The sequence below is a fragment of the Macaca fascicularis genome, chromosome X, assembly GCF_037993035.2.
Source record: "Macaca fascicularis isolate 582-1 chromosome X, T2T-MFA8v1.1".
NCBI classification, from domain to species: domain Eukaryota; kingdom Metazoa; phylum Chordata; class Mammalia; order Primates; family Cercopithecidae; genus Macaca; species Macaca fascicularis.
The window spans coordinates 33,804,005-33,818,323 of record NC_088395.1 but is presented as its reverse complement, the minus strand read 5'-3'; positions in this window follow the sequence as shown (position 1 = coordinate 33,818,323).

Genomic DNA, 14,319 nt, shown 5'->3' with positions numbered 1-14,319 from the left:
AGTGCATTCCTGATTTGGCTCTCTGTTTGTCTGTTACTGGTGTATAAGAATGCTTGTGATTTTTGCACATTAATTTTGTATCCTGAGACTTTGCTGAAGTTGCTTATCAGCTTAAGGAGATTTTGGGCTGAGACAATGGGGTTTTCTAAATATACAATCATGTCATCTGCAAACAGGGACAGTTTGACTTCTTCTTTTCCTAACTGAATACCCTTGATTTCTTTCTCTTGCCTAATTGCCCTAGCCAGAACTTCCAACACTATGTTGAATAGGAGTGGTGAGAGAGGGCATCCCTGTCTTGTGCCAGTTTTCAAAGGGAATTTTTCCAGTTTTTGCCCATTCAGTATGATATTGGCTGTGGGTTTGTCATAAATAGCTCTTATGATTTTGAGGTACGTTCCATCAATACCGAATTTATTGAGCATTTTTAGCATGAAGGGCTGTTGAATTTTGTCAAAAGCCTTTTCTGCATGTATTGAGATAATCATGTGGTTCTTGTCTTTGTTTCTGTTTATATGCTGGATTATGTTTATTGATTTGCGAATGTTGAACTAGCCTTGCATCCCAGGGATGAAGCCCACTTGATCATGGTGGATAAGCTTTTTGATGTGTTGCTGAATCCAGTTTGCCAGTATTTTATTGAGGATTTTTGCATCGATGTTCATCAGGGATATTGGTCTAAAATTCTCTTTTTTTGTTGTGTCTCTGCCAGGCTTTGGTATCAGGATGATGTTGGCCTCATAAAATGAGTTAGGGAGGATTCCCTCTTTTTCTATTGATTGGAATAGTTTCAGAAGGAATGGTACCAACTCCTCCTTGTACCTCTGGTAGAATTCAGCTGTGAATCCATCTGGTACTGGACTTTTTTTGGTTGGTAGGCTATTAATTATTGCCTCAATTTCAGAGCCTGCTATTGGTCTATTCAGGGATTCAACTTCTTCCTGGTTTAGTCTTGGAAGAGTGTAAGTGTCCAGGAAATTATCCATTTCTTCTAGATTTTCCAGTTTATTTGCGTAGAGGTGTTTATAGTATTCTCTGATGGTAGTTTGTATTTCTGTGGGGTCGGTGGTGATATCCCCTTTATCATTTTTAATTGCGTCGATTTGATTCTTCTCTCTTTTCTTCTTTATTAGTCTTGCTAGTGGTCTGTCAATTTTGTTGATCTTTTCAAAAAACCAACTCCTGGATTCATTGGTTTTTTGTGTCTCTATCTCCTTCAGTTCTGCTCTGATCTTAGTTATTTCTAGCCTTCTGCTAGCTTTCGAATGTGTTTGCTCTTGCTTCTCTAGTTCTTTTAATTGTGATGTTAGAGTGTCAATTTTAGATCTTTCCAGCTTTCTCTTGTGGGCATTTAGTGCTATAAATTTCCCTCTACACACTGCTTTAAATGTGTCCCAGAGATTCTGGTATGTTGTATCTTCGTTCTCATTGGTTTCAAAGAACATCTTTATTTCTGCCTTCATTTCGTGATGTACCCAGTAGTCATTCAGGAGCAGGTTGTTCAGTTTCCATGTAGTTGAGCGGTTTTGATTGAGTTTCTTAGTCCTGAGTTCTAGTTTGATTGCACTGTGGTCTGAGAGACAGTTTGTTATAATTTCTGTTCTTGTACATTTGCTGAGGAGTGCTTTACTTCCAATTACATGGTCGATTTTGGAGTAAGTACGATGTGGTGCTGAGAAGAATGTATATTCTGTTGATTTGGGGTGGAGAGTTCTATAGATGTCTATTAGGTCTGCTTGCTGCAGAGATGAGTTCAATTCCTGGATATCCTTGTTAACTTTCTGTCTCGTTGATCTGTCTAATGTTGACAGTGGAGTGTTGAAGTCTCCCATTATTATTGTATGGGAGTCTAAGTCTCTTTGTAAGTCTCTAAGGACTTGCTTGATGAATCTGGGTGCTCCTGTATTGGGTGCATATATATTTAGGATAGTTAGCTCTTCCTGTTGAATTGATCCCTTTACCATTATGTAATGGCCTTCTTTGTCTCTTTTGATCTTTGATGGTTTAAAGTCTGTTTTATCAGAGACTAGTATTGCAACCCCCGCTTTTTTTGGTTCTCCATTTGCTTGGTAAATCTTCCTCCATCCCTTTATTTTGAGCCTATGTATGTCTCTGCGTGTGAGATGGGTCTCCTGAATACAGCAGACTGATGGGTCTTGACTCTTTATCCAGTTTGCCAGTCTGTGTCTTTTAATTGGAGCATTTAGTCCATTTACATTTAAGGTTAAGATTGTTATGTGTGAACTTGATCCTGCCATTATGATATTAACTGGTTATTTTGCTCGTTAGTTGATGCAGTTTCTTCCTAGCCTCGATGGTCTTTACATTTTGGCATGTTTTTGCAATGGCTGGTACCGGTTGTTCCTTTCCATGTTTAGTGCTTCCTTCAGGGTCTCTTGTAAGGCAGGCCTAGTGGTGACAAAATCTCTAAGCATTTGCTTATCTGTAAAGGATTTTATTTCTCCTTCACTTATGAAACTTAGTTTGGCTGGATATGAAATTCTGGGTTTAAAATTCTTTTCTTTAAGAATGTTGAATATTGGCCCCCACTCTCTTCTGGCTTGTAGAGTTTCTGCCGAGAGATCTGCTGTTAGTGTGATGGGCTTCCCTTTGTGGGTAACCCGACCTTTCTCTCTGGCTGCCCTTAAGATTTTTTCCTTCATTTCAACTTTGGTGAATCTGGCAATTATGTGTCTTGGAGTTGCTCTTTTCGAGGAGTATCTTTGTGGCGTTCTCTGTATTTCCTGGATTTGAATGTTGGCCTGCCCTACTAGGTTGGGGAAGTTCTCCTGGATGATATCCTGAAGAGTGTTTTCCAACTTGGTTCCATTTTCCCCCTCACTTTCAGGCACCCCAATCAGACGTAGATTTGGTCTTTGTTTTGTTTTGTTTTGTTTTGTTTTGTTTTGTTTTTTGAGACGGAGTCTCACTCTGTCGCCCAGGCTGGAGTGCAGTGGCGCGATCTCGGCTCACTGCAAGCTCCGCCTCCTGGGTTTACGCCATTCTCCTGCCTCAGCCTCCTGAGTAGCTGGGACTACAGGCGCCCGCCACCGCGCCCGGCTAATTTTTTCTATTTTTAGTAGAGACGGGGTTTCACCGTGGTCTCGATCTCCTGACCTTGTGATCCGCCCGCCTCGGCCTCCCAAAGTGCTGGGATTACAGGCGTGAGCCACCGCGCCAGGCCGATTTGGTCTTTTTACATAATCCCATACTTCTTGCAGGCTTTGTTCATTTCTTTTTCTTCTTTTTTCTTTTGGTTTCTTTTCTCGCTTCATTTCATTCATTTGATCCTCAATCGCAGATACTCTTTCTTCCAGTTGATCGAGTCGGTTACTGAAGCTTGTGCATTTGTCACGTATTTCTCGTGTCATGGTTTTCATCTCTTTCATTTCGTTTATGACCTTCTCTGCATTAATTACTCTAGCCATCAACTCTTCCACTTTTTTTTCAAGATTTTTAGTTTCTTTGCGCTGGGTACGTAATTCCTCCTTTAGCTCTGAGAAATTTGATGGACTGAAGCCTTCTTCTCTCATCTCGTCAAAGTCATTCTCCGTCCAGCTTTGATCCGTTGCTGGCGATGAGCTGCGCTCCTTTGCCGGGGGAGATGCGCTCTTATTTTTTGAATTTCCAGCTTTTCTGCCCTGCTTTTTCCCCATCTTTGTGGTTTTATCTGCCTCTGGTCTTTGATGATGGTGATGTACTGATGGGGTTTTGGTGTAGGTGTCCTTCCTGTTTGATAGTTTTCCTTCTAACAGTCAGGACCCTCAGCTGTAGGTCTGTTGGAGATTGCTTGAGGTCCACTCCAGACCCTGTTTGCCTGGGTATCAGCAGCAGAGGCTGCAGAAGATAGAATATTTCTGAACAGCGAGTGTACCTGTCTGATTCTTGCTTTGGAAGCTTCCTCTCAGGGGTGTACTCCACCCTGTGAGGTGTGGGGTGTCAGACTGCCCCTAGTGGGGGATGTCTCCCAGTTAGGCTACTCAGGGGTCAGGGACCCACTTGAGCAGGGAGTCTGTCCCTTCTCAGATCTCAACCTCCGTGTTGGGAGATCCACTGCTCTCTTCAAAGCTGTCAGACAGAGTCGTTTGCGTCTGCAGAGGTTTCGGCTGTGTTTGTTATTGCCCTGTCCCCAGAGGTGGAGTCTACAGAGACAGGCAGGTTTCCTTGAGCTGCTGTGAGCTCCACCCAGTTCGAGCTTCCCAGCAGCTTTGTTTACCTACTTAAGCCTCAGCAATGGCGGGCGCCCCTCCCCCAGCCTGGCTGCTGCCTTGCAGGTAGATCACAGACTGCTGTGCTAGCAATGAGGGAGGCTCCGTGGGTGTGGGACCCTGCCGGCCAGGTGTGGGATATGATCTCCTGGTGTGCCTGTTTGCTTAAAGCGCAGTATTGGGGTGGGAGTTACCCGATTTTCCAGGTGTTGTGTGTCTCAGTTCCCCTGGCTGGGAAAAGGGATTCCCTTCCCCCTTGCGCTTCCCAGGTGAGGCAATGCCTCGCCCTGCTTCAGCTCTCGCTGGTCGGGCTGCAGCAGCTGACCAGCACCGATCGTCTGGCACTCCCCAGTGAGATGAACCCAGTACCTCAGTTGAAAATGCAGAAATCACCGGTCTTCTGTGTCGCTTGCGCTGGGAGTTGGAGACTGGAGCTGTTCCTATTCGGCCATCTCTTGCTCCGCCTGCATATAGGGTTTTATGAAACTATTTACATCTTCATTATAATTGCAATTATTTCCCAGGACATTATAATATGTATCTGGAGCCTTCCTCCCATTCCTTTATTATGTATTTAGTTTCTTGATATAGAAAGAATATTGTGGGGAAATGGTTTCTAGTTATAGTCTAATAAGAGCTGAGAGGTATTCTTAAGCCAAATATTGCGGGGAAATGGTTAAGAAAACTTAGCTCTTTTTGTTTGACTATAAGTAGAAACTAATGTAATCGCCATTCATGTAAACAGTGTGAGTGACTGTTAATGACTGGACCTTTTACAGGCATCAAATAACCTTGTCCACCTTCCTCACCTTTGAGCTTTAATCACCTTTGAGCTTTAATCTCATCACTATTGAAAAGTGAAATTTCCTGTGATCAACTTAGTGAATGCTTATTCCAAGAACAAGTTCTGTGTTGCTCATTCTTATTGCTCCCCACCCTCTCCATGGCACACCTATATTTCTTATTTTACTTGTTTGTGCATCATTTTTGGCATGTATTATGTTGTAGTTCCCTAAAAGTAATATGCTCTGTGTGTGCACAATGCATTGGAAAACATTTAAGTGAAATAAGACATGAATATGACTATCTGTCTCACCTAACATGCATCCCTAATAAATTGCCTTATAGATTCCCAACAGCATGCCATATATTGAAAATTAAGAATCTATGTGTGGAAGAAAGAATTGCTTATTGATCAATCAAATTACACCATATATATATATATATGTAGCTAATACTGTAATGTACTATTCTGCAAAGAATGATTAGGTAGATGGATAAGGGTGTGTGTGTGTGTGTGTATGTGTGTGTGTGTGTGTGTGTATGTATCTGTGTGCTTTTGTTTGTGCTGGTTTAGTCTCTGTCTCTATTTAACCTACAAATATGTTTTTATTATTTTCAAGATAAATTGTATTATTTTCTAACATTTAAAAAGTGTATATGTTTCTATAAAATTTTGATTTCTGGTCCCCCTTAGGAAATTGAAATAGCTGACAACATAGTACCCACCTTCTCACACTGTTAGACTTGACTAGAGCTATCTACTTGCAGTTCCCTTCAAACTGGAAATAAGTAAAATAGTTCTCCATAGTCCTCAGCACTTCCTATGTTGTCTCTACACTAAAGTATAATATTGATCACCATTTTTCATTACACTTGAGCTCTTCTCTGTATCAGACTCAAGCTGTTCCACTCTTTTCTGCAACTCTCTGGTCCTGCACAATCAAACTCCTAGACTGTGGGAAGGCAGATGCAGTGAGGTGTGTGTGGATTAATGAGTGTATACTAGTTAAAAGTATAAACATTGGGGATAAACAGAATGGACTTAGTTCCAGTTCTACCACTGGCTGTGATGGTTAATTTTATGTGTCGACTTGACTGGGCTAAGGGATGCCTAGATAGCAGGAAAGACATTATTTTGGATATATCAGTGAAAGAGTTTCTAGAAGAGATTAACATTTGAATAAGTAGACTGTGTAAAAAAGATCCATCTTCACCAATGTGGGAAGACATCATCCAATCTCTTGAGGGTCTGAATACAACAAAAAGGCAAAGGAAGGACAAATACTCTTTCTCTTCTTGAGCTGGGAGATCCAACTTCTCTTGCCCTCAGGCATCAGAGCTCCTTTATTTTGGCCCTTCAGACTCTAGGACTTACATATCATCAGTCCTTCATTAGTACACACCTGTTTCTCAAGCCTTCGGATGTGAACTGAATTACGCTACTTGCTTTCCTAATTCTTTAGCTTACAGATGGCATATTCTGGGATTTCACAGCATCCATAATCATATGAGCAAATTCCCTCAATAAATTTCCTCATACATATATATGATATGTATATATGGCCATTTAGTCCATTCCTAAAGAACCGAGGATCCTGGGGATTTAACCATGTCAGTGCAGTCGTTTTACATTATTAACTGAAGAGAATGACTGCCCTTAGATGTTTCTTAAGATTAGGAAACAAAACTAAGTCAGAAGAAGCTAAATCTTGATGGTAAGGTGGATACCTAATGATTTCTCATCAAAACTCTCCAAAAATTTTCCTTATGTAATTAGAGGAATAAGTAGGAGCATCATCATGGTAGAGAAGGACTCTGGTGAAGATTTTTAGAGCATTTTTCTGCTAAATCTTTGGCAAACTTTCTCAAAACCCTCTCATAGTAAGCAAATGTTATGGTTCTTTGGCCCTCTAGAAAGTCAACAAGTAAAATGCCTTGAGTATCCCAAGAAAACTGTTGCCATGACCATTGCTCTTGACTGGCCCACTTTTGCTTTGTCTTGGACCACTTTCACCTCAGGGTAGCAATTGCTTTGATCATGCATTGTCTTAACCATTGAGCTAGTAAAGCCATGTTTTATCTCTTGTTACAATTCTTTGACAAAATGCTTCCAGATCTTGATCCTACTTGTCTAATTTTTTTTTTTTTCCCCAAGATGGAGTCTCGCTATGGCACCAGGCTGGAGTGCAGTGGCGTGATCTCAACTCACAGAAATCTCTGCCTCCGGGGTTCAAGCGATTCTCCTGCTCTCAGCCTCCCAAGTATAAATTTTTTTTTTTTTAATCCCTGCCTTTGTTTGCAGCTGACTTAGGCAAAACTCTTTTGGTACCAATTGAGTGGGAATTTTTCAGTCAACACTGTGTGAGTTGAACCAGTTGAGATGTCTGTGTCGTTCACTTATCGTTTCTGCTATTAATCATTGGTTCTCCTCAATGAGGGCATGAACAAGATTAATTTTGGTTTTGCAAGTTGATGTCAATCATCTGCTGCTGCAAGCTACGTCTTCAACATCATATTTTCCCTTCTTAAAATGAGTTATCAATTTTTAAACTCCTGATTTATTTGGGATATTGTCCCCATAAACTTAATCTAAAGCGTCAATGATTTCACCATTTTTTTCACCCTAGCTTCACAATAAATTTGATGTTTGTTCTAGTTTTAATTTTAGCAGAATTAATGATGCCCTTTTAGGAGCTCTTGTCTAATTGATGTCTTATCCTTCTTACTGCCTCAAACTAGATCATGTCAGACATGTAATAACAAGTTAACGCAAGTTTATTTTGGTGAAAAATTTTTTATCTTCGTGCATAGATATTTCATAATATGTATTTTCCATGAACTTCTTGAACAACGTCGTGTGTATGTATTTTTTATTATATGATTCATAATCTCTTTAAGACTATAATATCTACAACTTGAGGCTGTAACAATAGTTAACTGTATTAGTTAGACATATCCAAATAAATGGAGCCAACAGGGCGTATGTATAGATAGATGGATGGATGGATAGATGGGTGGATGGGCAGAGGGGCATGCTTGTACTGGGTGGGGGTGGCAAGATACTTACAAGAAATTGGCTCATTTGATTATGGAGGCTGAGAAGTCCAAGATCTGTAGCTGAGGAACTGGAGAACCAGCAAAGCCAATGGTATAAATTTTAGTCCTAGAGCTGGCAGGCTTAAGACACAAGAGGAGCTTACTTCAGTCCAAATCCTAAAGCTGGGAATAAAAAATGAGCAGTGTCTCAGCACATGCAGTCGGGTAGGAGAAGTTCCCTCTTAGCCTTTAGGCTGTTTAGGTCTTCAACTGATTGCATGAGACCCACCCATGTCAGGAAGGGCAATTTGCTTTAGTCAGTCTACTGATTCAAATGTTAATCTCATCTGGAAGCACTCTCACAGACATATCTAGAACAATCTTTGGCCGTATGTCTGAGCATGCCATGGCTCAATCATGTTGACACCAAAACTAACTACCATATTAATTTAATGTATTTGAAATGAGGTAATACATGAAAAGGACTTAGCACAATGCCTAACTCATAGCACCATTCAAGTAACTATTAGTTGTGACTACTAATATCATAATTAGTTTTTTCTGATATATCAACTTTTGCCTTTTCGGAAATAGTTTTAGTCTGATTTTCCTATACATTATTTGAAATCTTGTCAAAGAAGAGAGGCCGTTAGGTAACTGACTAGAGAGAGAAAGGAAAAGGAAGTGCTGAGCACCTTCCTGTTATATTCCAGGTATCTTTTCTATTTGATTTACTTAAAATCTATTGAAATGAGAAGCATCCCTCATCCCCATTTTACAAATAAATACCTACAATGCATGTGACTGAGCAAATTCAAACATGAAACTGGTGAATAAAATGTTTTCCAAACACAGGCCTCATTCCAGAATCTATACTTGTTCCCTGTAGAAAAGTGTTTTTTGAAGCTTTCTTTGCCATGTGTGATCTGGGGATCTGAGTGTGTATATGATGTCTCAGAATCACCAAAGACTTATCAAAATTGAGATTCTCAGTTTATACTTCTGCAGAGTTTTTTTTAGCAGCAAATATGCCACATGTACATTTTGTTGAGAGTCAAGTTATTTAGGTGAATTTTCTCTGAGATAACTCTAAGTTTATTTAAAAGGCCAGAAGGATAACTGAATTTCCAGAATACAGCATTCTCCCACAATTTCAATACACACATAAAACTATTACTGTGGAAACTATTGAAACATGGCATGGGAGCAGAGAAGAGATTCTCAGGGATACCCAGGACTTTATATCAAATGTTTCTCATAAACAATGCTTTACATTTTTAATGAAAGCCACATAGAAATGCTTCATTTTTTCCACAAGAGTAGTTTATACATTCATCAGTGGTATTTCACTCAACAATGCAGAAAAATGGCACTGACAAAAATAGTGTTTATTGTCACTATTGGGGTAAACATAAAGTCTTTAAATATGATGTATGAATGATTTTAAGAATCTAAGCCAATGTAAAATTTCAGTTATGTTTGGTTAACATTGAGTAAAATGTATTATTTTTCAACCCTAATTTTAGGAAAAATACAGGATATTATGTAGTGGAATGAAAAGATGGATATACATAGATATACACACACACACATATATAAACACACATAGACATATATACACATATATATACACATATGTACATATACATATATATGCCATACATATAGATTTTAATAGTACTAAAATTAGAATAATTAAACTTAAAAACTAAAATTGCAAATTGGCTAACTATTGAAGAAATAATATGCTGTCAGATCATACAAAGAGACCTAAAATGGAATCACCTATTCTGAAATAGCCTAGGATATAGTTTGTAACTTCTCTAGGCCTAATTTTCTTTCCGTGTAAAATGAAAATACATTGTATTTTATAGTGTATTTGTACACATTAAATGAAGATTAAAATAATAATTAAGGATAATTTTTGAGCAAAGGCTTCTGGCTATGGGTCATTTTACATAATCCTGTGCAGCTAAGAGAGGTTGAATAACTTGTGTAAGATCACACAGCCAAGCATGAAACAGGAAACAAATTTGGGAAGTCCAATTTGAGAGCATGTACTTTTGACCACCGACTTGTACTTTTTGCTGTGTCTAACCAATACATTAAAAATCATTAAATGCATAAATGTTCTTAAATTGTTATGAAAATCCTTCTTAATATATTTATAATAAAAACCCCTTTTCAAAGCAACAGAAAAAGGTATTGTAGATTTCCTTTAATTCTTTTGTCTCTATTAATATGAAGAAGTGAGACCAATTTTCCTTGATTTTTTCTTAGTCAATCAATTGTTCCCTTTTCTTAATTCACTCAAAGCATTTGTTTCATGTATTGCTGCTTGTTGAACTCAATTCTCCTACCATATCATTTTCTACATTCAAAGTTATAAAACAGTTTTTTATGTCTGGAATTGATGTAAAAGCTTCATGATTTCTTAATGATTACCCTACAGTAACGTTTGATAATTCTTTTGTGTCCTGAAATGTAATTAATGAAGACCCAAATCTCCGTACTTATTTAAAGAGAGGGTGAGTGCTCTAATAACTTGGGTATCTATTCCCACTTAATTATGTTCATTCTAGGTTCTTGAATTTTATGATTCCCCTACTTGGATGACAATAGGTAATAAATCGAATAAGTATTGAAGATACCTCATTATCTCTGATATTACATATAATTTAACTGTCTTTCTCGGAAATTTGATCTAGTACTTTCTTGTGCATTTTCTTCCCTGACATATAACTTACTCTTCCTTTTTTCAGGTTTCTGAGTTGCCCAATCACTTTGTGTGCTTTAAATTTTTCAGTCCCTATTTTTATAATGTATGTACTCTATTCTTATTTGCATTTATCCTAGGTCATTTTCCCCTCATTCTTTTCGATGGCTTTTATAATTTTAGCTAAGAAAAATTCTAAGAATACCTGCATTGTTTTCTATAGATGTCTCTTACTTTTTTCCCTCTATGGATCTTTCATAAATATATCATTTAAAATTAACTCAGCATTTTGCATGCTTTGGAGTTTTAAGAAATTTGTATATAAAACATATGAAAGGAGGTGGGAAAACACAGCAATTTTGACGCATTGAACTCAGTGCTGTCATGTTAGAGCAAAGAAGAAAACTGAACCAAATTCAGCTGATGCCCACACACGGAGGTAGCATTTACGCCAGTCCTAGCCAGAGAGGAATTGTTGATCCCAGCAGCGGGAGCTTGAGTTCCTGCAAACCTCACAACTGAGGGCTACAGTGCTCTGTGTTTACTAAAAATGCTAAAGGGAGTACTTCAGTCAGAAAGAAAAGGACATTAATGAACAACAAGTAATCACCTGAAGTTATAAAACTTACTGGTAATTGTAAGTACACAGAAAAACACAGAATATTATAACACTAAAATTGTGGTATTTAAACCTGAAAGGCAGTTTAGGCCATAAGGACTGCAGCTCTTACATGAGTCATAGGGCTCATAAATAAAAAATGAGTATGAATAGGTGTAACATGAGTATGAGTATGAATAGGCATAAACAGTGAGTAAGAATAGGCATAAACAGTGAGTAAGAATAGGCATAAACAGTGAGACTACAATAAATAGTAACTCTTTAGTCACCAAGGAATACTTACTAGCATCAACACCATCCAGGAAAAAATGACTTCACCAAATAAAGAAATAAAGCACCGGGGAACAATCCTGGAGACACATAGATATGTGACCTTTCAGACAGAGAATTCACAATAGCTGTGTTAACAAAACTCAAAGAAATTCAAGATAACACAGAAAAGGAATTCAGAATTCTATCAGATAAATTTAACAAAATGATTGAAATAATTATAAAATTAAGCATAAATGGTCTAGTTGAAAATTGCATGTTGAAGTATGCATCAGATTGCTTTCAGAATTGATCAAGCAGAAGAAAGAATTAGTGAGCTTGAAGACAGGCTATTTGAAAATACACAGTCAAAGGAGACAAGAATAACAGACAAGGAAGCATGCCTACTCAATCTAGAAAATAGACTCAAAAGGGCAAATCTGAGTTATTGGCCTTAAAGAGGAAGTAAAGAGATAGGGGTAGACAGTTTATAAAAAGGTATAATAATAGAGAATATCTCAAACCTAGTGAAATATATCAATATCCAAGCCCAAGAAAGTTATGGAACAAACAGCAAGCACATTTACCCAAAGGAAAGACTACCTCAAGGCATTTATTAATCAAACTCCCAGAGGTCAAGGATAAAGAAAGGATCCTAAAAGCAGTAAGAGGAAAGAAGCAAATAACATACAATGGAGCTCCAATACATCTGACAATGGATTTGCCAGCAGAAGCCTTGCAGGCCAGGAGAGAGTGGCATGACATATTTGAAATGCTGAAGGAAAAACAAAACACACTTTAGAATTGTATATCTGGAAAAAATTCCTTCAAACATGAAAGAGAAATAAAGACTTTCCCTGGGAAAAAAAAAAAAAAAAAAGCTGAGAAATTTCATCAAAACCAGACCTGTCTTACAAAAAATGCTAAATAGAGTACTTCAATCAGAAAGAAAAGGACACTAATGAACAATAATCACCTGAAGGTATAAAATTCACTGGTAATTTTAAGTACATAGGAAAAATTAGAATATTATAACACTAAACCTGTGGTGTTTAAGCTACTCTTATCCTAAGTACTAAGTTGTACCATCAGTACAACTACCTGATGAACCAAACAAAAATAATAACTACAACAATTTTTCAAGACATAGTGAGTACAAAAAGATATCAATAGAGACAATAAAAAGTGGGGGGATGAAGTTAAGATGTAGAGTTTTTATTAATTTTATTTTTGCTTATTCATGCAAATATTGTTAAGTTGTTATTAGGTTAAAATAATGAGTTATAATGCAGTATTTGCAAACCTTATGGTAACCTAAAACCAAAAACATACAAGAGAAATACACATACACACCCCCCACAAATTTTATTTTTGCTTATTCATGCACATATTGTTAAGTTGTTATTAGGTTAAAATAATGAGTTATAATGCAGTATTTACAAGCCTTATGGTAACCTAAAACCGAAAACATACAAGAGAAATACACACATACGCACACACACACATGAATCTAAGTCATATCACCAGAGAAAATTACCCTCCCTAGAGAAAGACAGTAAGGAAAGAAAGAAGGAAGAGAAGACCACAAAACAATCAGAAAACAAATAATAAAATGGCAGGAGTATGTCTTTGCTTATGAATAAAAGCATTGAATATAAATGGACTAAACTTTACAATCAAAAGGCAGACTAGCTGAATGAATGAAAAAAAAAAGATCCATTGATCTGTTTCCTACAAGAAACATACTTCACCTATAAAGACACATATAGACTGAAATTAAAGGGATGGAAAAAGATTATTCCATGCCAACGGAAACCACAAAAGAGCAGGAATTGCTATACTTACATCAGACAAAATAGGTTTTAACACCAAAACAGTAAGAAGAGACATGCGATGTCACGATACAATGATACAGTAGTCAAATCAGGAAGAGGATATGAGAATTTTAAATATATATGTACTCAACACTAGAGCACCAAGATATATAAAGGAAACATTATTAGAGCTGAAGAGAGATAGGCCCCAAATAATAATGGCTGGAGGCTTCAACACCCCACTTTCAGCATTGAACAGATCTTCTAGACAGAAAATAACAAAGAAACATTAGAATTAATCTGCACTATAGGCCAAGTGGATCTAATAGATATTTACAGAACATTTCATCCAAGAGCTACAGAATACACATTCTTCTTCTCATCCCATGGATCAGCACATGGATCATTCTCAAGGGTAGACCATATGTTAGGTCACAAAACAAGTCTTAAAACATTCAAAAACTTGAAATGATATGAATCATCTTCCCTGATCACAATGAAATAAGACTATAAATAAATAACAATCCAACGTGTGGAAACTATTCAAACCTATGGAAATTAAGCAATATGCTCACGAATGACAAATGGGCCAATGAAGAAGGAAATTGAAAAATTTCTTGAAACAAATAATAATGGAAGCACAACATACCAAAACCTATATGATACAGTAAAGGTAATACTAACTTGGAGGTTTATAGCTATAATTTCTTACATCAAAAAAGAAGGAAAACTTCAAATTGGCAATATAAAGATGTATCTTAAAGAACTAGAAAAGCAAGAGAAAACCAAACCCAAAATTGGTAGAAGAAAAGAAATAATTAAGATCAGAGCAGAAATAAATTGGAACAAAAAATATAAAAGACCAATGAAACAAAAAGTTGTTTTTTTTAAAAG